This window comes from Hemiscyllium ocellatum, chromosome 41 (genome assembly GCF_020745735.1).
Source record: "Hemiscyllium ocellatum isolate sHemOce1 chromosome 41, sHemOce1.pat.X.cur, whole genome shotgun sequence".
NCBI classification, from domain to species: domain Eukaryota; kingdom Metazoa; phylum Chordata; class Chondrichthyes; order Orectolobiformes; family Hemiscylliidae; genus Hemiscyllium; species Hemiscyllium ocellatum.
The window spans coordinates 6,195,208-6,221,254 of NC_083441.1; positions in this window are offsets into that span (position 1 = coordinate 6,195,208).

Genomic DNA, 26,047 nt, shown 5'->3' on the forward strand with positions numbered 1-26,047 from the left:
TGCCTTGGTTCTGCCGTGTTGTAACTGATGTCAGGTATTCAAAGGCTTGGGTTGCAATTGAATTTCTCCATCACATTCTAACGCCATGTGTCCCATTTGTCCTCATCCTGATGCTCAATGCATTCACCGTCAGGTACATTTTGGTGACTAGCAGAGCCCGTATGAGACTCCGGAATCGCAGCAACGGGGAGAGTCCCAAAGACCCAGAGATGGAGAGTCGAAGGAAATCCATCATTCTACTCTTTGTCATCTCTGCTAATTTCATCCTGTTATGGTCAATGCTGATGCTGATTTCTATATATACCCGCATGATATTTGTTGCAAGAGTGGCGATACATATACCAGACTTTGTGCAAGAATTGGGATTCATGTTGCAGTTACTGAGCTGCTGCACCAACACTGCAATTTATGCAGTGACCCAGACTATGTTCAGAAGGGAGTTGAAGAATGTGTTGAAATATCCCTTCATTCTGATTGTCAATGTCATGAAACGATAAGGAGGCAAATGCATTTGCATTAGCGGAGCACAAGACCTCCAATATTCCTCTGATTCCAGAGATAAGCCAATTCTATATTTGTTTGCGATGACCATAAGCTGCAGAATCGCTGAGCACCCAGACTGGCTCCTGGTTTCATAGAACACATTTTGTATTGCTTTTGGTTTTCACTGAGATGCCTCTGAATGAAACAATCAGACAATGCTGATAATTTAAACCATGCTGCGAAGTTTATTGACAGATTAAATTAAGTTAAACAGTTAAAGCAAACTCATCCTATTTAGATATGAGTTTGAAGACATTTAGAGACAGATTTGAATAAAATCTCATTGCAGCTTCAGCACAGGACCCAAAACACCCATCAGGACTGTACCCAAAACAACTATCACACAACACTCATCGTTGAACCTGTGTATCAATACCTCAGTAGGTATAACTCATTTGTGTTTTCAACTTTTCAATACAAATGTAGACAGATTTTTTTCTCCATATTGTACACATGACCGTCAATGTATTCAGTTCTAAAAGGTGATCTCTCCAGGGTTTTAACACAATTGATGACAACCAACAACTCTTCAGCATATGCTGATTAATTAATGAATTAGCTTTATCGTCACACATACTCAAATGCACTCGGGTGAGAAGTTTATGAGTCACCGCATACAGCGCCACATGCATACTTACACCGGTACTGAGGGACAGCTTCTCTCAGTGATAACATTAGTTACTGAAATAGGGCATTATGGGAACAATGTTCATGTTACGAGTGTATATTGGGATGGTTGACCAAAACCAGTTTGCTGGACAAAAAATGTGTGCTTCTCTCTGTAATTGCATGTAACCGAAATATTTTAAAACTAACCGCAGTCAGGAAACATCTATTATGTAAGTCAATGGACAAGTGCTGTGCTGAGAGGAGAGAGAACCTCGATTCTGTAGGTAGCTGGGACAACTGTGCCTGTCATGGTAAGTTACTGGTCCTGTTGTTGAGAATAATGGTAACATGACAATGATAACAGTGAATCATCTTGCTTCAACTTGTTGCCGATAGGAATATGTTGTGACTGGCCAAGGACTGGAACAGCCTGAGAAACATCAAGAGGAAAAGCATTAATGTAATCGAACCTACATGCTTTGCCTGGTCAAAGTTATCCAAAAATGATGATTGTTGGACTTGGGGAGACTGGCTGGTTGGAATACAACTCTTTGGGTGACCGTGCATCTCCCCAGAGGATTTGGGGTAATAAGCGGTGTTTTGACTTGCTCTAGATTTGCGTCTTGAGTATTTTTTGCCACCAACATTTTCAGTGTGACAATGTCCCCAGCACATAGTAGCATCCCAGGTACCGAGTTCAAGGTTAAAGTGAAGATTTGTCGCTCAGGTACAAGTTGCAGTTGTTCTGGGTAAGCTCACTGAGCTGGGAATTTGGTTTACAAACGCTGCATCCCCTTTCTAGGTGACACGCTCAGTGCTGTGGAGCCTCCCGTGAAGCGCTGCGGTACTCTGTCATTTGGAACTTATTTGGTTGCATTCCCACTGCTTCCACTTGCCGATTCCATTTGTTCATTACAGTGTTTGATATGTTGGGTCTGAGCCAATGAGTATATAGATGGGGAACGTGGGTGAGTGGTTTCCTTCTGGAAATTCCATGGCTGTCCTCTGTTTGGCCCGTCCTATTGTTGCAACGTTGTCCCAGTCAAATTTGCGACACTTGCCCTCTCTGTGTACAGCCAGTAGCGACAGCTGGTTGTGGTCCCGAGTCGCTAGTTGAATAGCATGAAGTCACTTTGAAATCAACAAATGCAAATTTAGTTATCTGACTCTAACAGTGAGCAACTTAACTAAGCTGTTAACAAACCAAATAAACAGTTGTCCAATGAGTGGCTATTTCGGAATAAAACAAGATTCTAATGATATGCTGTTCCAATAAGCACAAATCCCACTCATGCACCAAAAGTAGTCTCTCGAAATTACAGCATCCACGGAGCAGGAGAATCGATGTTTCGGGCATAAGCCCTTCTTCAGGAATGAGGAGAGTGTGCCAAGCAGGCTGAGATAAAAGGTAGGGAGGAGGGACTTGGGGAAAGGGCGTTGGAAATGCGATAGATGGAAGGGTGTTAAGGTGAGGATGATAGGCCGTAGTGGGGGTGGGGGAGGAGAGGTCAGGAAGAAGATTGCAGGTTAGGAACGTGGTGCTGAGTTCGAGGGTTGGGACTGAGACAAGTTGGGGGGGAGGGGAAAGGAGGGAACTTGAGAAATCTGAGTTCATCTCTTGTGGTTAGAGGGTTCCTAGGCAGAAGATGAGGTGCTCTGCCTCCAGCCATCGTGTTGCTATTGTCTGGCGATGGAGGAGTCCAAGGACCTGCATGTCCTTGATGGAGTGGGAGGGGGCGTTGAAGTGTTGAGCCATGTGGTGGTTGGGTTGGTTGGTTGGTCCGGGTGTCCCAGAGGTGTTCTCTGAAACATTCTGCAAGTAGTCGGCCTGTCTCTCCAATATAGAGGAGGCTGCATCGGGTGCAGCGGATGCAGTAAATGATGTGTGTGGAGGTGCACGTAAATTAGTGGCAGATATGGAAGGATCCCTTGGAGCCTTGGAGGGAAGTAAGGGGGAGGTGTGGGCACAAGTTTTGCATTTCTTGCAAAAGGGGAAGTTGCTGGGAGTGGAGGTTGGGTTGGTGGGGTGGGGGGTTGTGGACCTGACAAGGGAGTAACGGAGGGAGTGGTCTTTTCGGAACGCTGATAGGGAAGGGGAGGGAAATATATCCTTGCTGGTGGGGTCCGTTTGGAGTTGGCGGAAATGATGACGGATGATATGATGTATATGGAGGTTGGTGGGTTGGTAGGTGAGGACCAGTGGGGTTATGTCCTGGTGGCGGTTGGGGGAGGTGGGGCTCAAGGGCGGAGGAGCGGGAAGTGGAGGAGATGCTGTGGAGAGCATCGTCGATCACGTCTGGGTGGAAACTGTGGTCTTTGAAGAAGGAGGCCATCTGGGTTGTTTGTTATTGGACCTGGTCCTCCTGGGAGCAAGTGCGGCGGAAACGAAGGAATTGGGTATATGGGATGGCGTTTTTACAGGTGGCAGTGTGGGAGGAGGTGTAGTCTAGATAGCTATGGGAGTCGGTTGGTTTATAGTAACCTCCTTCCACCTATCGCAATTCCAACGCCCCTCCCCAAGTCCCTCCTCCCTACCTTTTATCTTAGCCTGCTTGGCACACTCTCCTGTTCCTAAAGAAGGGTTTATACCCGAAACATCGATTCTCCTGCTCCTTGGATGCTGCCTGACCTGCTGCGCTTTTCCAGCAAAACATTTTCAGCTCTGATCTCCAGCATCTGCAGTCGTAACTTTTTTCTCGAAATTACAGCCAGGTTATGTGTCTTCCAGAATGTTCTGTCCCTTCTACATCGTTAATCCCGTTGTTATTTAACTGTTGCTTTCTCCAAGACAGAGAGGAAGCTGTCTGAGCCAACGATTCTCTCCTGAGAGCTCAGGGCTCTGAGTTCAAGCAAACGACAGTTAGCTCTGGGGTCTTTCTTCAACTGTCCCCATCTTTTATACACGCAATGACGTATTTATATTTCCTCCAATGAGATTTGTCCTATGGAATCAAAACCATCAGATTGAAATTTACTCGGGTATTGGTACCTTAGTAGCTGGTTCAAACTGTTTGGTTGAATTGAAATGTCTGTTGTCTTCGTAAAAACTGCTCCCTGGCCTGCTAACTGTCCGGCTTTTGGAGGAATTGTTTCAGTTCGGAGTTTGTATGGAGTTGCATTTAGCTTCTCGGCGTGGAAAAACTGTACGGCCTTTGGATAAAAGGTTTCAGTTTGGTGTTTGTATGTTGTTGCATTTTAATTTCTAAGCATGAGAAAAACACCATCTTTGAAAATGCTTTCCTCCGCAGCATTTTACAGTTTCATAAACTCCAAATTCTAACTTCCTGCCTCCAAACTGACAATTACTCTATCCAGTTTCACAACAAGAGGTGCCATCTTACTACTCTGCAGGAAATTGAATGAAAGCCTTGCAAAATCCAATTTGTTTTCTTCCTGGAGTTGTTGTGAGCTACGGCGCTTCACTCTCAGGGAGGAGACTCGATAAATTGAGGGTGTGACCTCAAAATAAGAAAATTTGATAAAGAGACACGGAGGGATTTCTTATCTCTGTAGAAGTCAGTCTCTGGGATTCTTTTCCGCAGAGGTCTGGGAGAGCAGGAACAGAGAGAGAGAGAGAGAGAGAGAGAGAGAGAGATAAAAGATAAAGAGAGAGAGAGAAAGGGCACAGGGGGAGAAAGACAGGAGAACGGAATTGAGGATGATCAGGTCAGCTGTGTTCTCACTGGATGATGAAGCAGACTCGATGGGCTCGAGGGTATCCTAATGCCCCTTGTGATCTGTTAGAGTTGACAATAATGCGCTATTAGGTATGAAATGGAAATAAGAGAGAACGCAAATCAGGTCAGATGGATGAACTGAGGGTAATAACAATTTAACTGAATTAAAGGTCTGTGGGTCATTCTTTGTCAAGTATTCGGAAGTAGTAACCAGTGGAACATCCACAGTTGAACTGTCAATTGACAGAGTCCTGATTGATTTAACTTCCTCTATCCCCTTCTATATTGATGGACTGGCTGGATTCCAGCACTCAGAACAGGATGGGCTCAGGTGTGATTAGTAGACGCTGATTCAACAACACTTACAGCCAGGCCAGCACCCACGATTGTCCCAGCTTGGGAGTGCACACAGACCAGGTTCGAGTTGGATTTTGACACCGGACCCTGTGGATTCTTGAAAGGGAGCAGGCACAGCGGTAAGGATGTGGGAAATAGGTGGCATTGCTGGAATCGAAATCCAAACGAGTGGCGTGAAGGAAATCATTTCAACTCAGCCTGAGGCAACTGCTGAGAGATAAATTTAAGATAGGGACTCTGATATGATGAAACGTTTGAGATTATGCTTTTACACACCAGTGCAAGCAGATGAGTTGAGGGTGTTGGTTGTGTGAGGTGATGTCACAGTGATATTGTTGGTGGAGGGTACAGACAAGCGTCTCAATAGCTGGGGATGCACAATCTTCAGCTGAGAAAGGAAGTGCGTAAAGGGGTGGAGGGAATAACCACAATGTCATGTGATATGAGTAGTACACAACACAGAGGGCAACTACGTTGATGGGCGTGTTCTATAAACGCTTATACAGTCACGAAGTCATAGCAGGGCACATGTGTTGGCAAATCACAGAGAAATGTAAAACTAGATGGGTAATAATTGTAGGAGATTTCGAAGTACCGGGTTTAATTGGGAAGCACAAAGGGTAAAACACTCAGTGGCCATGGAAATCTTAAAAATGTGACCTGCAGAGAGTTTTAAGTCAGCTTGGAGAAAGTCCTACAGAGTCAAAGGGTGGGGCTGGATTTGACATTGAAAGATGCGAAGTTGGTCATTTTAGAAGTCACAACAAAGGAACAGAACGTTATTCCAACTAAGAAAGCTGAAACACAAAAGGAACTGTGTGAAACACCAAGAGCAAGCACACAGTGTAAGCAGGAATGTTTAGTTCCTATTTGAAGGTGTTTTATTGAGGTAACTGAGGCACTGCATTTTGGAAATGCATACTTGGTAAGAACTAATGGGAGGGTTCTGGGGAGTGTTGCTGAACAAAGAGAGCTCCGAGCTCACGATCAAAGTTTCGTGAAGATTTAGTTGCAGGTCGACAGAGTGGTGAAGAACGATTTTGGTGAACTTAACCTTATTGTTGTGTACGTTGAGGACAGGAGTTGAGATGTCACGCTGCAGCTGTCCAATGGGTGGGCCAATTTTGTGCTTTCAGTTCTGCTCCCCCCGTTGTTGGAAATGTTTTTTTTCGACTTGAAAGTGTTCAGAAAAGATTTACAAGAAAGTTGGAGGGTTTGAACTTCAGGGAGAGGCTGAAAAGACCGGGGATGCTTTCACTGGAGCGTCCGAGGCTGAGGGGTGACCTTTCGAGATTCACAAAATCATGAGAAGTACAGACAGGGTGAAGAGACAATGTCTTTTTCCCTCGGGTAGGGAAGTCCAAAAGTAGTTGGCACAGGTTTAAGGTGAGATGGGAAAGATTTAAAAGGGACCTCAGGGGCAATGTTTTCACACAGAGGGTGGTGTCTGCATGAAATGGGCTGCCAGATGAAATGACGGAGGCTGACACAATAACAAAATTTAACTGGAATCTAGTTGGGGGCATGAATAGGAAGGGTTTTGAGGGATTCAGGCCCAACGCTGGCAAATGGGATGAGACTAATTTAGGATACCTGGTCGGCACAGATATTTTGGACTGAAGACTCAGTTCCATGCTGTAAAACTCTAAAACTCTAAGACTCTAAGGTGTTCGTATATGAAATCTGGAGTACTGTGAGCAGTTTTGGCTCCCTTTTTAAAGTAAAGATACGTCATTGGGGTTAGTACAGGGAAGACTCACTAGTGTAATCTCTGATGTAGAGGGAATGTCTTATGAACAGCTCGGGACTCTGCTCCATGGAGTTTCGAAAAAAAAAATGAGAAGGAATCTCATTGGAACGTCCAAGTTTCTCAGGGCCAATGCTGTGAGAGTGTGTCCCCTCAGGAGAGATTCTAAGAAGAGAGGACACCGTCTCAGAAAACAAAGTATTAATTTAACATTGAGAGGAAGAAGAATTTCTTCTCTTGAGGGTTGTCATTCTTCAGAACTCCTTGGTACAGAAAGCCGTGGGGCAGAGTCATTTCGTCTTTTTAATAGAGTGTTGATCAGCAGGGGAAATTAAGTGTTGTAGGGAAGAGGGGGGAAAGTTTCCACTAGAAATGTTGGCTCGTTAATTATCCTGGGCAATGCCGAAACAGACAGGAGGGTCCGAATGGCCCCTTCTTGCTCATCTTGTGTATTCCCAAATGGTGTTTCACAATGCCACTACATTTGCATGTTCTGTACGCTGACTGGTGTCTCTCAGTTTTCCCTCTCTCAGGGAGCTGGCTGTGCATTGATCAGTGTCTCTCAGTGCCCTCTCTCTTTTCAGGGCGATATGTGTGCACTGATCGGTGCCTCTCGGTCCTATCTCTATATCACAGGACATATATGTACACTGGTTCTTTTCCCTTTATCCTCTCAGTTCTTTTCCTTATGGTCTCCTAATGCATTCTGAACACTGGCAAATAAAAGTACAAATTATAAACTTATGCTCGGTCGAACCAAAACCTCTTCTTCAACATCCACGCACGCATACAAATGGTCACATAATTGTGAAACATCCATGTTCTAGTTTAAAGAGATACGTTGGGGAATCACAGTTGAATAGTACAGTTCCCCAAACTTCGATCAACTGTCCCCCTTTTGTGGATATGACTCCTTCTAATCCTCAATCTACATGTTTCCATATTGTTTCAGCCCCTTGCTGAAAGCATCAGGATATCAATATCATTATTACTCAGTCCTCCAGTCTTTCGCTATTACCAACTGCTAAAAGGGAGAGTGAGAGTAGCTGGATCTCTGTCAGCTACTGCGCAGCAGAGAAAATCCTACCTCTGCAGCAAGTGCACACAACATCTGTAGCTGCCCAATCGCGCAGCAGAGAAGTCTTCTTTGATGAAGATGTTGTGCTGAACCTCTGCCCCTTTGTGAAAAATCATCACCTGCCTGCCCCACTGAGAGACAGTTTCCCTGAACGATTTCTCGCACATCCCTCACCACCACAGGGGCTCAATCATCTTTCCCCACTGTGCCAATCAAGCAACAGTGTAAACACAACTCACAATGAGCTCCATGTCCTTATTCTTTAGGTGGCATCATCTCTGCAGGTTTATGTTTTCGAGAGCATTTCAGGGTAAAATTTGGTAAGTGATGTGCCAGCTGTTTTCAACTTCAGTGAGTCCACATGTGGAGCATTGTGCGCGTTTTTGATCGTCAGACCATAGAATAGAATTTAAGGAATGATGCTTCTTTATCAAGGTTATGATATGATTGATTTATTTTCAAAGAGGTCGTAAAAGACACAGATTCTCAAATGTCTGAATCGACGGTTTTAAGGCCAGTTTGATTATCGTTAAGTGCCTCAGGCCAAAGGTATTCAAGTCTTTCGTAAAAAAAATACACTTGCACAATGGTAGGGGAGTGGCCAGTCCTCCAAGCTCAGCCTCACTCTGGTTTGATATGGTTTTAGCACAGCAGTGTTCTGAAACTGCTGGACCCAAGCAGGCTCAGGCTGGGAATTTCTCTCTCTCTCTCTCTCTCACACACACACACTCTCTAGCTCTCTCTGTCTACCTCTCTCTCCTTTCTCTCTCATTTCTCTCTCTCTCTCTCTGTCTTTCTCTCTCTGTCTCTCTTCCTCTCTCTCTCACTCTCTCTGTCTCTCTCGTCTCACTCTCCTCTTCTCTCCTCTCCTCTCTCTTTCTCTCTAACGTCTTCACTGTCAGACCCTGGGTTTGATTTTACCATTTGTGGCAAGGGGTATTCATGGGAATTGTGTCTCTCACTCTCCTCTCCCTCTCTCTCGGGGAGATATCTGTACACTGACTGGTGTCTCTCGATTCTCTCTCTTTGTCTCTCTCTGATTCTCTCCTGTCAGATCCTGGACTTTCATTTCCCTTTTTTTTCAAGGAGATTTTTGCGAGTATTTGGAAGAACATACATTGGGGTGCTCTGTTTGGTTTTCGGATAGGATCGTTATTCTGTTTTTTTTATTGTGTTGCATTCTGTAATCTTGTGAATAAATTCTGATTTGCTTGAAGCTACGTGGTTTGATCAGCTGCATCTCTCGTGGAATATCCCCTCTGCACCTACTTAAAACTACAAGCAAATTTGGGTCCCGTCTATTTTCTTGAAACGTTTAAGAGGGTTTTTCCTTGTCCACAACAGACTTGGGACTCCTTGAGAAGGGATCGAGTTGGAAGTATTAGTGTCCTTTGTTCTGGCTCTTGAGTTGGATTGTTTTCAGCAGTGCTTGGGATAACAATGGCTCTTTACGTCACCCAGGGTTTTCCGGGGGTGGAAGAAATGACTTTGAGGGTTTTGCGAAAGGCAATGAAGGCCAAGCTGCTGGAATTAGCCATCGAACTGGAGCTGGAGCTGCCTCCTCCCCTGAGAAAAGGGGATATAATTGCAGCAACAGATGAGCATTTTGGGTTACTGGGAATGCCATGAGAATCTTTATAGATGTCCATAATTCATATTGAAAAGAAAGCATCTTGAGTTGGAGGTTCAAGGTAAGGTATTCTGGGTAAAGGCAGAGGAAAGAGAAGGAGATGGCGAGAAGAGCGAGAAAGAGAGAGAGAAGAGATAGAAAAAGAGAAGGAGGAAAGGACAAAAAGAGACGGTCTTAAACATCAGAAATTGGCGCTTAGACAGGAAAGTCACCTGAAAATGATGGAAATGAACAATGAAGGTTAGCTGAGCGAGAATGAAGAAACCCAGGGTAGCCAAAGCCCTGGTGAGAAACTTTTAAAGCTAATCAAAAGGCCTTGTGACAAACCTTTAAATATATTCAAGCATTGCCTAACTTTGATGAAAACGATGTGGAAGCATTTTTAATGTCATTTGAAAAGGTCTTTAAACAAATGCCGTGGCCAGAGACCGTGGGCGTGTTGTTTGTCCAAACAAAATATGTAGGTGGAGCTAGGGAGGCCCACGCATCACTCTCAGATGGGGTATCTGGGGTATATGAGGAGGGGAGGAAAGCCATATTAAGTGGACATGAACTTGTGCCAGAAGCCTATACACAACGTTTCAGTAATCTAATTAGTGATCCTGGTCAAACAGACACTGAATTTGAAAGGATCAAACAAAGTAATTTGAAAAGTTAGGTAAGTGTATAAATTATAGCGTTAACTTTTGACACTTTTAGAGAGACGATTCTTTTGGAGGAGTTCAAAAATGCACTTCCTGAAGTAGTGAGACCTCACTTGGGAGAGCAGAGAGTTAAAACGGCAAGATTAGCAGCTGAAAGGGCTGATGGTTATGAGTTGGTCCATAAGTCAAAAGATAGGCTTCCGAAATCAACTTCAATCCATGAGCGAGAATGAGAAATGCACGCGTGGAAAGGGAAAGGTAGATTTTTAGTGATGATCAACAGGATGACGGATCACAGGGTAAAAGGAAACCGTTTGAGAGGAAAGAGAAGGTAAAATGCTCCGGTGTTTTCACTGCAATACAGGAAAGGCAGATGAAATGACAACTTTGGTCGGCTCAGAAAGGGACTGGGAAGCCAGATGGAGGAAAACAGGATCAGACAGTGAACTTTGTAGGAAAGCACAGTGGAGGCTACAAAGCTGCATCAGAATGTGCAAGCTGGTCGGAGGTTGGTCAAGGAGGAAGTGCAAGATCTTCTTAAACCATATAGTAGCCAAGGTAAAATTTATTCACATAGGCGAGGAGCAGCAGGTACAGAGGTTACAATAGTAAGAGACACAGGATGCTCTCGGTCTGTGCTGTTGAAAGATGAGGAGTTATGCAACACAGAACGACTATTGGCAGAAAATGTGCTAGCAATGGGAACTCACGGTGAGACAAGAAGTGCTCAATTATGTGAAGTGAGGCTCGTGTGCCTCGTGTACAGTGGAGAAGTCTGGGTAGGAGCACTGGACAAACTCGCACCTCCAGGAATTCAATCTGTCCTTGGTAATGATACAGGAGGAAGGGTGGAGTGCAGGTGCAAGAGATCAGAGTCGAGAATTTGTCAATGCGAATTGAACAGCAGGTCAGGCAGCATCCGAGGAGCAGGAGAATCGACGTTTCGGGCATAGGCCTTTCATCAGGAATGGCAATGATACAGCCGATTCATCAGTAGGTATGCTGCTGACTGTGATTGAAAAGCCAGTGGGAATTCAGACAACAGAATTATTGCAGGCCACATATCCTGGGATTTCTCCGGAATGTGTGGCAAGGAGGTTGCAAAGTCACAAAATCGCTTTTGGCGGGATGTTACTCATGTCCTCCTACACATTATCAGCACAGAGGTGGAACGAATGGAGAGTGTCAAGCTCCTGGGAGTGGTCATCCACAACAAGCTTTCTTGGACTCTTCATGTGGTCGCACTGGTTACAAAGGCCCATCAGCGCCTCTTCTTTCTCAGGTAGCTGAGGAAATTTGGCATGATGGTGAATACCCTCGTCAGCTTTTAAATGTGCGCCATTGTGGACATTCTGTCTGGGTGTACCATTCCCTGGCACGGCATCTGTACCATTCAAGATTGTGGATGGTTACAGAGAGTGGTGAACTCGGCCCGGACAATCACAAAGTCCAACCTCCCATCTACAGAATACACCTACCTGTCAAGGAAAGGCACCAGCATTCCCAAAGATCCATAATACCCTGGCAATACTTTTTTACAGACTCTACCATCGGGGTGAAAGTACAGAAGCCTGAACACATGCACCAGTCGGTTTCATTAAAAAAATCCAACTCTTTTTGGAATACTGAATGTACTCATAAACTGTAAGCATTCGCCTGTACCTATGTTTTTGTTTTTGCCGCTGTTTACCTATAATTAAATTATCTACGCTACTTAAATCCGTGATCTGCCGATATTGCTCACAAGCTTTTCCCTGTGCCTCGGTACCCGTGACAATCAACACAATTCAATTCAACTCAACCAGATGAAACAGGAAAGGTCAAGGAGTACAGAAAAGGAAATTGAAGTCGAATTTTCACATACACTTTTTGATCAAATGGATGACACAAGCATGAGAGATAAATGACACAGCAGACATCTTTAGCTCAGAGAAATTAACTGAGTTACAGCAGAAAGATGAAAATTTAAAACAACTGCATCAAAATGCATAACCAGAAAAATAATCTGAATGTATCCCTCAATGTTGTTATCGTAAAAATGACGTCTTAACTAGGAATGGAGAGCATCACATATTCAGGCAGATGAGAAATAGGCAGATATTCATCAAATCGAATTGCCATTTATTTATAGAAAGGAGGTGTTGCAAATAGCGCACAAGCTGACTCTATGTGGTCATTTAGGAATGAGAAAAACTCAAGCTAAAATCCAAGAACATTTTCACTGGCCTGGATGGCACAAGAATATAGTTGTTTTTTTTTTGCCAAACATAGAAGGTATAAAAAGAATAGTATCCCTACAGGGTGGAAACAGTCCATTCGGCCCAAGGCGTCCACTCTGACCCTCTGAAGAGAAATCCACCTTTCTCTCTATTCTTTATTTCGGCAGTGGGAGTGGAGAAAGAGGAAACCATGGAGCTGTTGGGAAAGAAAATTCCTCATTAAAAACTGACCAGAATGCAGAGGATTCTGGGAGATTTTTCTGCCCACGACAGGGATACAAGTTGGGTGTTGGCTAAACCCGAGACCTCATACCTTTTGGGCCTTCCAACAAACCCGAGTCATAGAGTCATGGATATGTACATCATGGAAACAGATCATTCAGTCCAACTCATCCACGCCCACAAGACTTCCAAAGTTAATCTCTCCCATTTGCTAACACTTGGCCCATATCCCTCTAAATCCTTCCTAGTCATGTCGTCATCGAGATGCCTTTCAAATGTTGTCATCATACCAGATTCCACCACTTCCTCTGGCAGCTCATTCCATACACTCACCACTCTCTGCGTGAAAAAATTGCCCTCTGACGTTCCTGTCAATTTTTTTCCCTCTCAAACAAAATCTTTGCCTTCATGTTTGGTCTACCCACTCCTTGGAAAATACATTGTCTATTTACCCTGTCCATGCACCTCATGATTTTAAAAACCTGTATAATGTCACAGCACAGTCTCCGACCCTTCAAGGTCAATAGCCTCAGTCTTTTAAGTCTCCCGCAATAGCACAAACCCTTAAACCTCGCATCAATGTTGTAAATATTTTCTGAACACTTTCAAGTTCCCCAAAATCCTTCGAGTAACAAGGAGAGCAGAACTGCACAGAATATTCCCAAAGTGCCCTAACCAATATCTTCTCGACCCGCAACATGACCACCCAACTCCTATACTCAAAGCAGTGACCAACAAAGGAACGTGTATCTAACTGCTTCTTCACTATCCTGTCGACCTACATTCAAGAAACTATGAACAAGCACCCCAAAGCCTTTTTCTTCAGCAACATTCCCCAGGATCTTAACACTAACTGTGTAAGTCCTGCTCTGTTTTTCTGCAAGTGAATCATGCTTTTAGAACTTTTTGTTGGTTTTCTGGAACTTTCCATGGTTCTAACCAGTCGAAGACATAAACTTCATATTTGGAACACAAGAGTTAACCATTTAGACATCATGATACTCTTAGTTTCTACGTGAGACAGGGCCTGATGCCTTTCTGGCTGTAATGGGTAAGTTGTTGGAGGTCTGTCTACTCAGGATAACTGCTCCCTTTTACATTATACTCATGTCATTAGCACCTGACTGCTGTGCTTGCTCTGTTTCTCGTGTGCGTGTGTGTTCTGCGACGACTGAGATTAAGTTGGCAAATCTACCCAGCATTCTTTGCTGTTCAGCGAAGTGAGCACTCTGATGGCCTTTTGTCGATGCACAAGGTTCTGACTTGTGATTGGCTGAGACAGCTGGAGAAGATGTGATTGTGCACAGTATAGCCAGAATCGCTTGGACGTCTGAAAGGGGAGGGACTGTGTTTCTTCTCCGCAGGAATTAAATAACTAAAAACTGAGGAAGGGAAGTTTATTTTCTCCATTCCCCATTCTAACACACTCATGACTGTAACCTGCGGCTTTGAACCAACAGATCAGAGAGTTGATGAATCTCAAAAAAAGGAATTGGATATTTAAACGGGAGATGAGGAGGAATGTCTTCTCTCCGAGATGAGTGAATCTGTGGAAGTCTTTACCACAGAGGTGTATCCATGCTGGGTCATTCGGTCGATGCAAGATTGAGAGACAAACAGATGTTTTGACCAGAAAGGCAGTAAAGGATTATAGAAGAAAGGCAGGAATATTGAGGATGACCTGTCTGTACATCACGCAAACCAACACTTTTCACTATACCTCTGTAAATGTGGAAAAAAACGAAAATAATGCAAAACATAAAGATAAGAATTGAGTTTGGGTTATTTTTGTTTCCACGTACCAAGAATAAATTTGCAATAGTGTGAAAAACGGCTCTTTGGCCCATCAAGTCCACACCGAAGAGCAAACCACTCAGACCCATTTCTCTCTGACTAATGCTCCGAACGCTATTGGCAGTTTAGCATGGGCAAGTCACCTGACTGGCAAATCTTTGGGAATTGTGGGAGGAAATCGGAGCACCCACATGAAACGCACGCAGACAATGTGCAAACCCCACACAGACAGTCGCCCAAGGCCAGAAGCTAACCTGAGACTCTGGTGCCGTGAAGAAGTAGGGAAAAGCACAGAGCCACCCTGCTGGCCCACAGTCATAGCAAAAAGTATTGTTGTGCATGCTATACAGCTGATCGCACCTTATCATGTGCGTTAGACCAACAGAACAGAGTGCAAAGTACAGTGGCACAGATGCAGGGAAGGTGCAGAAGGAGAGAGGTTGGAATGAGCATTTGACGGGTCCAGTCAAATGTCTATAACAGCGAGGAGGAAACTGTCCTTGAAGATGTTCATACATTTATTTAAACTTTTTTATCTGTTTCCCGACCCAAGAGCTTGTAAGCGAGCAAACCCGACGAGTGAGGGGTCTTTGATCATGTTGTCTGGTTTCCTGAGGCAGCGGGAAATATCGATGGAGTCAATGGATGCAAGGTTGGTTTGCATGATTGACTCAGTTGCGTTCATAACTCTGTGCAGTTTCTTACAATCTTGGAAAGTGCAGTTGCCATACTGCTGTGTGATGTGAACAGATAGGATGCTTTCACGAATTAGAATTTGTTTTATTATCATGTGTCCGCAGGTCGAAAGTACAGGAGGGCCGAGAAATGAGTAGCAAGTCACCACACATGGTGTTGTCTACGGTACAAAGTACATGCATACTGATGTTAGGTATTAAAGTTGATCAAGTACAAAAATAGAGAAATAAACAGAAAAGCAAAAAGTTCCACATTTTGCAATTTGTATAAAAAATTTTACGAGTCTTTGTGGACATGCCAAATTTCCATAAATCCTGGGGAAGTAAACACGTTGTTGTGCTTTCTTGAACATTAAGTCGATGTGAGTGTAAACACGGTTAAAACTGAACCAAAGATCTTCGGACGATTCTTCATTCACTAAGAGTGAATAGCAGAAGATGAGCAGTTGAACTCTCGATTCATGAATGAACTTCTGGTGTTCTTTTCCCTTTTCACTGACTGGCTGGCTGCCAGCATTCAGAGCGAGCCGCCTCTTCACCTGCAATACAAAGGGTGACTTGAGTCAACCACGTCTCAATCCCAGAGTATTACACGTGAACAGTTCGACTGCAGGAGTGCAGTGAGGTGAGATATCTAATGGATTTTGATTGTGGATTTTGACTAGATTTTTGAAAGGGGACACATGCTGTGGGAAGAATGTAGCAACGAGGTGACATTCCTGGACTCGAGATCCAAAGATTCCAGACTGAGGAAATGGGTTCACATTCGACCGAGGCAGCTGCTGAGAATTCGTCTGAAGATAGAAACAGCCATTCTAATTGTCCTTATTGGGCTAGTGGTGCATTGAAATTGGTGATGAAAAGAAAAAAGATTTTTAGCTGCACTAACGGAATTTGATTGCTGAATTCAGAACTATAGTGAAATCATTAGTTAGACCAACGGTAGCTTTCAGAATGTACCTACTTGCGGAACGTTTCAGAGAACACCTCTGGGACACCCGGATCAACCAACCCAACCACCCCGTGGCTCAACACTTTAACTCCCCCTCCCACTCCACCAATGACATGCAGGTCCTTGGACTCCTCCATCGTCAGACCATAACAACACGACGGTTGGAGGAAGAGCGCCTCATCTTCCGCCTAGGAACCCTCCAACCACAAGGGATGAACTCAGATTCCTCCAGTTTCCTCATTTCCCCTCCCCCCACCTTGTCTCAGTTAAATCCCTGGAACTCAGCACCGGCTTCCTAACCTGCAATCTTCTTCATGACCTCTCCGTCCCCACCCCACTCTGGTCTATCACCCTCACCTTGACCTCCTTCCACCTATCGCATCTCCAACGCCCCTCCCCCAAGTCCCTCCTCCCTACATTTTATCTTAGCCTGCTGGACACACTTTCCTCATTCCTGAAGAAGGACTTATGCCCGAAACGTCGAATCTCCTGCTCCTTGGATGGTGCCTGACCTGCTGCCCTTTTCCAGCAACGCATTTTCAGCTTAGAATGAGATTAACCCAAAATAATCGATTAAGGAAAACACAGAAACGTCTCTGTAATCTCACAGCGGCAGTTGGCGATAACAGGCAGTCTGATAAGAGAGTTTGGGGAACAGACATTACATATTTTATCGTTCAGCAAGAATTAAATAGGGAAGTATGATCTCACAATGAGACACACTCTTTGGGGAAATGGAGTCTTGAGAAATTAAGCAATGCAATCTTTGCCCAAGGTAAGACCTTTGCTCCAATTAGTTTAACATTAAGGGCTGCAGTTAATGAAGAGGAGCCCTCATCCCGTTACCATGGGGGACAAATGGGGAAGCAGATGACCTCAAAAGCTTGAATTAGAGATAAAGTAAACAACGGGAGCTTCCCAACCAATGGTTGCAGTGGCTCTGTGGTTGCCACTACTGCCTGACAGCACCAGGTGCCTGGGTTTGATTCCAACCTCAGCCGACTGTCGGTGTGTAGTTTGCCCGTTTTCCCTATGTCAGTGTTGGTTTTCTGCAGATGCTGTGTTTTCCTCCAATAGTTGAAAGATATGGGAGGGTTGGCTGTGCTAAATTGCCGAAAGTGTCCAGGGATGTGCAGACGAGGGTGGAGTGGACGTGTCAAATTCACCTACTTATCTCAGGATGTGCAGGTTAGGGTGGATTAGCCGTGTTTTAATGACCTGGAGTGTCGAGGGATGCGTTCGTTAAGGGGGATTAGCCATGGGAAATTGTCCTGTAGTGTCCAGGGATGTGCATGTTAGGGTGGATTGGCCGAAGGAAATTGTCCTGTAATGACCAGGGTGGTCCAGTTTAGGGTGGATTGGCAATGATAAATTACACATAGTGCCCAAGCATGTGCAGGTTAGGGTACATTGGCCGTGCTAAGTTGTCTCATAGTGTCTTGTGATGCGCAGGTTCACGGGGATTGGCTGTGTTAATTGTCCCACAATGTCTAGGGAAGTGGAGGTGAGGGTCGATTGGCCATGCTAAATTGTCCAGTAGTGTCCAGTGATGCACAGGTACAGCAGCATTGGCAGTGCTAAACTATCCCACAATGTCCAGGGTTATGGGGGTTAGGATGGATTGGCATGTTGAATTGTCCTGGAGGTTCCAGGAATGTGTAGGTTAGTGTGGATTGGGCATGGAAGACTGCCTCTGCAGACTAGTGATGTGCAGTTTAAGGTGGATTAGCCATGCCAAATTGCCCTCAGTTCTGAAGACTGTGCATGTTAGGATGAATTGGCCACGCTAAATTGTCTCATAGAGTCTGGAAATGTATAGGCTCAGAGGATTAACCATGAGACATGCAGGGCTTGGGTGGGATGTTCTTCTGAGAGCCAGCGTGGACACAATGGACTCATTGGCCTGTTTGCACACAAAGGGGTTCTGAGATATTGTGTGCAGTTCTGTTCGCCACACTTATTGGGACGCGGTGGACAGATTGAAGAAGAGGTTTAACAGGATGGTGCCTGGATTAGTTAGAAGGAGCGATTGGACAGACCTGGGTTATTGATGCTAGTGGATTGAAGGCTGAGTGGCGACGAGATAGTGTCCAAAAATAATGAGGTGCATGGATAGAACATAGAACATAGAAAAGAACAGCACAGAACATGCACTTTGTCCCAAGATGTTGTGTCGAGAGTTAATCCGAATGTAAAATATAGTAACAACCTACACACCCCTCAACTAACTGTTATCCTGTGCATGCCCAGAAATCGCTTAAATATCCCTAATGACTGCTTCCACCACCACCCCTGGTAACGCATTCCATGCATTCACAACTCTCTGTGTTCAAGAAAACTACCCCTGACGTCTCCTTTATACCTTCCTCCTAATATTTTCAAACCATGACTTCTCGCACCTGTCAATCCTGCCCTGGGGAAAAGTTTATGGTTATTGACTCGATCTATTCCTCTCATTATTGTGTACACCTATATCAGGTCTTCTCTCTTCCTCCTTCTCTTCAGAGAGAAACGTCCGAGCCTAATTAGATTACTTACAGTATGGAAACAGGCCCTTCGGCCCAACAAGTCCACACCGACCCGCCGAAGCGCAACCCACCAAAACCCTTACATCTACCCCTTACCTAACACTACGGGCAATTTAGCATGGCCAATTCACCTAACCCGCACATCTTTGGACTGTGGGAGGAAACCGGAGCACCCGGAGGAAACCCACGCAGACACGGGGAGAACGTGCAAACTCCACACAGTCAGTCGCCTGAGTCGGGAATTGAACCCGGTTCTCAAGCGCTGTGAGGCAGCAGTGCTAACCACTGTGCCACCGTGCCGCCCCTTTCCTCATCAGACACGCCCTCCACTCCAGGCAGCATCCTGGTAAACCTTCTTTGCACACTCTCCAAATCCTCTGTATTTTTCCTATAGTAGGGAGACCAGAACTGGACACAATATTCCAAGTGTGGCCTCACTCAGGGACTTGTAGAGCTGCAGCATAATCTCACAGCTCTTAAAACTCTACCCCCTTGTTGATGAAAGCCCAAACACCATATGCTTTCTTAACAACCCTATCCACTTGGGTGGCAACTTTGAGGGATCTATGCAATTGCACACTTAGATCCCCCTGTTTCTCCACACTGCCAAGATTCCTGTCTTTAATCCTATATTCAGCACTGAGTTCAGCATTCCAAAATGCATCACTTCGCACTTCTCCAGTTTGAACTCCATCTGCTAATTCTCAGCCCAGCTCTGCATCCTGTCTGTGTCGCTCTGCAGCCTGCAGTAGCCCTCTACACTATCGGCGACACCTCCAACCTTTGTGTCATCGGCAAATTTACTAACCCACCCCTCAACCTCCTCATCCAAGTCATTTACAAAAACTACGAAGTGCAGAGGCCCAAGTATAGAGCCCTGCGGGACCCCACTCAACACTGTCCTCCAGGCAGAATACTTTCCATCTGCAAACACTCTCTGCCTTCTGACAGCCAGCTAATTCTGAATTCAGATAGCCAAATCTCCCTATATTCCATGCTTCCTGACTTTATGAATGAGGCTACCATGGAGAACCCTATCAAATGCCTTACTGAAATCCATATGCACCACATCCACTGCTCAACCGTTGTTGACCTGTATTGATACATTCTCAAATAACTCAATAAGATTTGTGAGACATGACCTACCCCTCACAAAGCCATGCTGACTGCCTTTAATCACACTATGCTTTGCCAGATTGTCAAAAATCCTATCCCTCAGATTTCTTTCCAAACCTTTGCTGACCACAGACGTAAGACTGACTGGTCTGTAATTGCCAGCGATTTCCATATTACCTTTCCTGAAAAGAGGAACAACATTCACTTCCTTCCAATCCTCCGGTAGGATAATCACAGTCTTTTTCCCCAGGGTGGTAATACCGAAGGTTATTGGGGGAAAAAAATGGGAGAATGAAAAAAAATTGATCATCCGTGACGGAAAGGCAGAGCAGACTTAATGGGCCGAATGGGCTAATTTCCGCTTTCATGCCTTGTCTTATCTTATCTCATCTCAACGTATTTGAACTTATATTACATTACCTCATCCATGTTCCCGTCCTAAACTGTTGCAGTCCCTTGTGTGTGGTGCAGGGACACTCAATGCAGTGTCATTAGGGAGAGGTATCCCGTTGAAAATGTGTTGCTGGAAAAGCACAGCAGGTCAGGCAGCATCCAAGGAGCAGGAATCCAGAAGAAGGGTTCATACCCGAAAGGTAAATTTTCCTGCTCCATGGATGCTGCCTGACCTGCTGCGCTTTTCCAGCAACACATTTGCAGCTCTGATCTCCAGCATCTGCAGTCCTCACTTTCTCCCAGGGATATCCCAAAGTTTGACTCCGGAGACACTGAAGGAACAACTGACATTGCGCCAAGTCGGGATGGTGTGGTATTGATCGCAGGGGAACTTGCAGGAGGTGATGTTCCCTTCTGTTTGCTGCACTTGGTCCTTCTCGATTGAAGTTGCCTTTATTCAGAAGACCCTTGGTGAATTTCGAACGTGAATTCTGTGGGCTAGTACGTACAATACTGCAACTGAACATCAACTGTGCAGGGAGTATGTGCTGACATTGCGTTTAGCATGCGCTTTCCCTTATCCTTCTAGTCGGGGGAGAGATGGCCGGATTGGAAAGTACTGTTGACGAAACCTTGGCTGTGTGTCTTGTCGACAGGACACACTGCTGGCGCTGTGCCTCGGTGGTGGAGGGAGTGTTTGTGAAGATGGAGATCAGAGTCTCGATCTAGCAGGGGCGGAGGCATCCTTTGTATTGCATTGTGTTGAGCGTCTTCAGTGTTGTCAGAGCTGCCCCATCCAGGCAAGTGGGGAGAAATTCATCAAACTCTTGGCTCAGGCCTTATCGACAGCGGGAGAGGCTTTCCGGGAGTGGGAGGGAGAATTTGAAGGGAAGTCCTCGCTGTAGGATTTCCAGCCTCTGATCTGCTCTTGTAGCCACAGGAGTGACATAGGGTTGGGTCCAGTTCAGATTCCGCTCAATGCTAACCACCAGGATGTTGATAGTGGGGAGAGGGGGCTTTCAGTTATGGTAACACCATTGAACGTCAAGGGGATGATGGTTAGATTCTCTCTCAGTGGTTCACCCAAAAGGTTGAAAGTTGCAGGGGATTCAGTGGTGGTAAAACTATTGAAAGTCAAGAGAATGATGGTTAGTTTCTCTCCCAATGGTAACACCGAGGGTGTTGTTCGTGTGTTGATTCAGTGATGCACATTGCATTTTACAACAAGTGACCATAGTTTGATTCTCTCTCAATGGCAAATGACAGATTTTGATGCTGGGGCAATCAGTGATCGGGAAAACATTGAACATATTGGAATGAAGCTCGTATCACACAGTTCTGATTAACAGTTCCACACCGCTCACCCCCACCCCAAAATGCATACTCAGCTCTTTCAGAGAGTTTTAAGTTTTACAATGTGGTCTTACTGATTAAAAAGTAAGTCGTTTTATTTCCCACAGAGAATCAAATGGTTTTCTTTTATATGTGTTTGTATACTTGTTTCAGCCACCACCAGCAATGAATGAACAAGAGATCCCATTCAGGAAGCATGGAATCACGTGTTCTTGTGTACTCCACGCCAGATCTAAGGAGGGTTGACCTCCGCTCCTCAGAGATTCGCGACATTTCCTACCCTCAGTGACCCTCACACCACCGCCTCCAGACCGACTGAGTTAACTTTCAACATAAGTGTGTTAGAATTAAAAACAAAATGCAAGATTCATAAGGGGTTAACAAAGCCTGTTTGTTTCAATGACTGGAATTAATCCCAATCCCTGCGGATCCTAACTGTGCCTTTGGAGAGTTCACAGCCTGGTTTATGTTAGCAATATCTTTCAATGGTCGAGCACATATTGTCAACAGGAACATCACGTCGAACATTAACAGGGATCATCTTTTAGAGAGGAGGGGCGAGAGCCCGATCCGACAGTAATAGGCTGAAGTGTTCCCTCAATGGAGTCAAACTTGAGATCAATAGTTGGGAATCTCACAGGAATGGGACGGAGTATATCCTGGGCGTATTATATGCTTGAACATTATAATGGCTTTCTCCCATTATCTTTATCCGATCGGATATATTACATACTGCAGATCGCTCAAGCTGGCTACTATCCTGTCCTGGCTGCGATTGGAGTTCCTGGTGAGTATATCTGCCTCCACTATTAACACTGGAAATTATTTAGAAATGTATGAAAGGTGTTGAAATTAAATATCTTCTGTATACTGCTGTCACTTTCTTATGACAAAACACACCTCTATACCCAAGAGTACACAGCATTGACATTCACTTTCTGCACGTTGGTCTCAAAGTGACCCTGAGATCGAGTAAATTCTCCCATTCTCATGATCAAGTTATGTGGTGCTCCTTAATTGCGGATTTTTCGGATCCCAAAACGTAAAGTTTAATTTATGGAAAATTTTGTTCCAATGCATTGTCTCCCATCTGCAGCCATGATTCAGTCATGTCAGGGATGGATAGAGTGAAGTGTTTCAAATTGTCAACTATTACTCCATCAAACTGGTAAGCTTGCACTGATTCTGAATGTATATCAATATTGTGTTTTCTCGTTCCTCACAGTTAACATGCTGACGATTCTCATTATGTCTCGGGGAAAGTGTGGTCTCTCGAAGTGTATCACTCACTATCTGGTGGCCATGGCAGTTGCGGATCTTCTGGTCGTCATACTGGATCTGATCTTGAGACAGATCCCTGTTGTATTTCGGGAACGCTTCTCCTTCTTGGTTCACGTCCCCGTGTGTAATATACACGCTGTCCTGCTTTATGCAGTCACTGACTGTTCTGTCTGGTTCACTGTCACTTTCACCTTTGACAGATTTGTGGCCATTTGTTGCCAGAAGCTAAAAACTAAATATTGCACTGAGAAAACAGCCACTGTTGTTCTGTTAATAGTGACTGCACTGAGCTGTTTGAAGAACATTTTCTGGTATTTCATGTTGACAGAATGGTATCAACTTCAGAACATGCCTTGGTTCTGCCGTGTTGTAACTGATGTCAGGTATTCAAAGGCTTGGGTTGCAATTGAATTTTTCCATCACATTCTAACGCCATGTGTCCCATTTGTCCTCATCCTGATGCTCAATGCATTCACCGTCAGGTACATTTTGGTGACTAGCAGAGCCCGTATGAGACTCCGGAATCGCAGCAACGGGGAGAGTCCCAAAGACCCAGAGATGGAGAGTCGAAGGAAATCCATCATTCTACTCTTTGTCATCTCTGCTAATTTCATCCTGTTATGGTCAATGCTGATGCTGATTTCTATATATACCCGCATGACATTTGTGACACGAGTGTCTATATATATACCAGACTTTGTGCAAGAATTGGGATTCATGTTGCAGTTACTGAGTTGCTGCACCAACACTGCAATTTATGCAGTGACCCAGACTATGTTCAGAAGGGAGTTGAAGAATGTGGTGAAATATCCCTTCATTCTGATTGTCAATGTCATGAAACGATAAGGAGGCAAATGCATTTGCATCAGCAGAGCACAAGACCCCCAATATTCCTCTGATTCCAGAGATAAGCCAATTCTATATTTGTTTGCGATGACCATAAGCTGCAGAATCGCTGAGCACCCAGACTGACTCCTGGTTTCATAGAACACATTTTGTATTGCTTTTGGTTTTCACTGAGATGCCTCTGAATGAAACAATCAGACAATGCTGATAAGTTAAACCATGCTGCGAAATTTATTGACAAATTAAATTAAGTTAAACAGTTAAAGCAAACTCATCCTATTTAGATATGAGTTTGAAGACATTTAGAGACAGATTTGAATAAAATCTCATTGCAGCTTCAGCACAGGACACAAAACACCCATCAGGACTGTACCCAAAACAACTATCACACAACACTCATCGTTGAACCTGTGTATCAATACCTCAGTAGGTATAACTCATTTGTGTTTTCAACTTTTCAATACAAATGTAGACAGATTTTTTTCTCCATATTGTACACATGACCGTCAATGTATTCAGTTCTAAAAGGTGATCTCTCCAGGGTTTTAACACAATTGATGACAACCAACAACTCTTCAGCATATGCTGATTAATTAATGAATTAGCTTTATCGTCACACGTACTCAAATGCACTCGGGTGAGAAGTTTATGAGTCACCGCATACAGTGCCACATGCATACTTACACCGGTACTGAGGGACAGCTTCTCTCAGTGATAACATTAGTTACTGAAATAGGGCATTATGGGAACAATGTTCATGTTACGAGTGTATATTGGGATAGTTGACCAAAACCAGTTTGCTGGACAAAAAATGTGTGCTTCTCTCTGCAATTGCATGTAACAGAAATATTTTAAAACTAACCGCAGGCATGAAACATCTATTATGTAAGTCAATGGACAAGTGCTGTGCTGAGAGGAGAGAGAACCTCGATTCTGTAGGTAGCTGGGACAACTGTGCCTGTCATGGTAAGTTACTGTTCCTGTTGTTGAGAATAATGGTAACATGACAATGATAACAGTGAATCATCTTGCTTCAACTTGTTGCCGATGGGAATATGTTGTGACTGGCCAAGGACTGGAACAGCCTGGGAAACATCAAGAGGAAAAGCATTAACGTAATCGAACCTACATGCTTTGCCTGGTCAAAGTTATCCAAAAATGATGATTGTTGGACTTGGGGAGACTGGCTGGCTGGAATACAACTCTCGAGGTGACCGTGCATCTCCCCAGAGGATTTGGGGTAATAAGCGGTGTTTTGACTTGCTCTAGATTTGCGTCTTGAGTATTTTTTGCCACCAACATTTTCAGTGTGACAATGTCACCAGCACATAGTGGCATCCCAGGTACCGAGTTCAAGGTTAAAGTGAAGATTTGTCGCTCAGCTACAAGTTGCAGTTGTTCTGGGTAAGCTCACTGAGCTGGGAATTTGGTTTACAAACGCTGCATCCCCTTTCTAGGTGACACCCTCAGTGCTGTGGAGCCTCCCGTGGTTCGCTGCGGTACTCTGTCATTTGGAACTTATTTGGTTTCATTCCCACTGCTTCCACTTGCCAATTCCATTTGTTCATTGCAGTGTTTGATATGTTGGGTCTGAGCCAATGAGTATATTGTTGGGGAACGTGGGTGAGTGGTTTGCTTCTGGAAATTCCATGGCTGTCCGCTGTTTGGCCCGTCCTTTTGTTGCAACGCTGTCCCAGTCAAATTTGCGACACTTACCCTCTCTGTGTACAGCCAGTAGGGACAGCTGGTTGTGGTCCTGAGTCGCTAGTTGAATAGCATGAAGTCACTTTGAAATCAACAAATGCAAATTTAGTTATCTGACTCTAACAGTGAGCAACTTAACTAAGCTGTTAACAAACCAAATAAATAGTTGTCCAATGAGTGACTATTTCGGAATAAAACAAGATTCTAATGATATGCTGTTCCAATAAGCACAAGTCCCACTCATGCACCAAAAGTAGGATTCAGTCTCTCGAAATTACAGCATCCAAGGAGCAGGAGAATCGACGTTTCGGGCATGAGCCCTTCTTCAGGAATGAGGAGAGTGTGCCAAGCAGGCTGAGATAAAAGGTAGGGAGGAGGGACTTGGGGAGGGGCGTTGGAAATGAGATAAGTGGAAGGGCATTAAGGTGAAGGTGATAGGCTGGAGTGCGGGTGGGGGCAGAGAGGTCAGGAAGAAGATTGCAGATTAAGAAGGTGGTGCTGAGTTCGAGGGTTGGGACTGAGACAAGGTGGGGGGGAGGGAAAATGAGGAAACTGGAGAAATCTGAATTCACCTCTTGTGGTTGGATGGTTCCTAGGCGGAAGATGAGGCCCTCTTCCTCCAGCAATCGTGTTGCTATGGTCTGGCAATGGAGGAATCC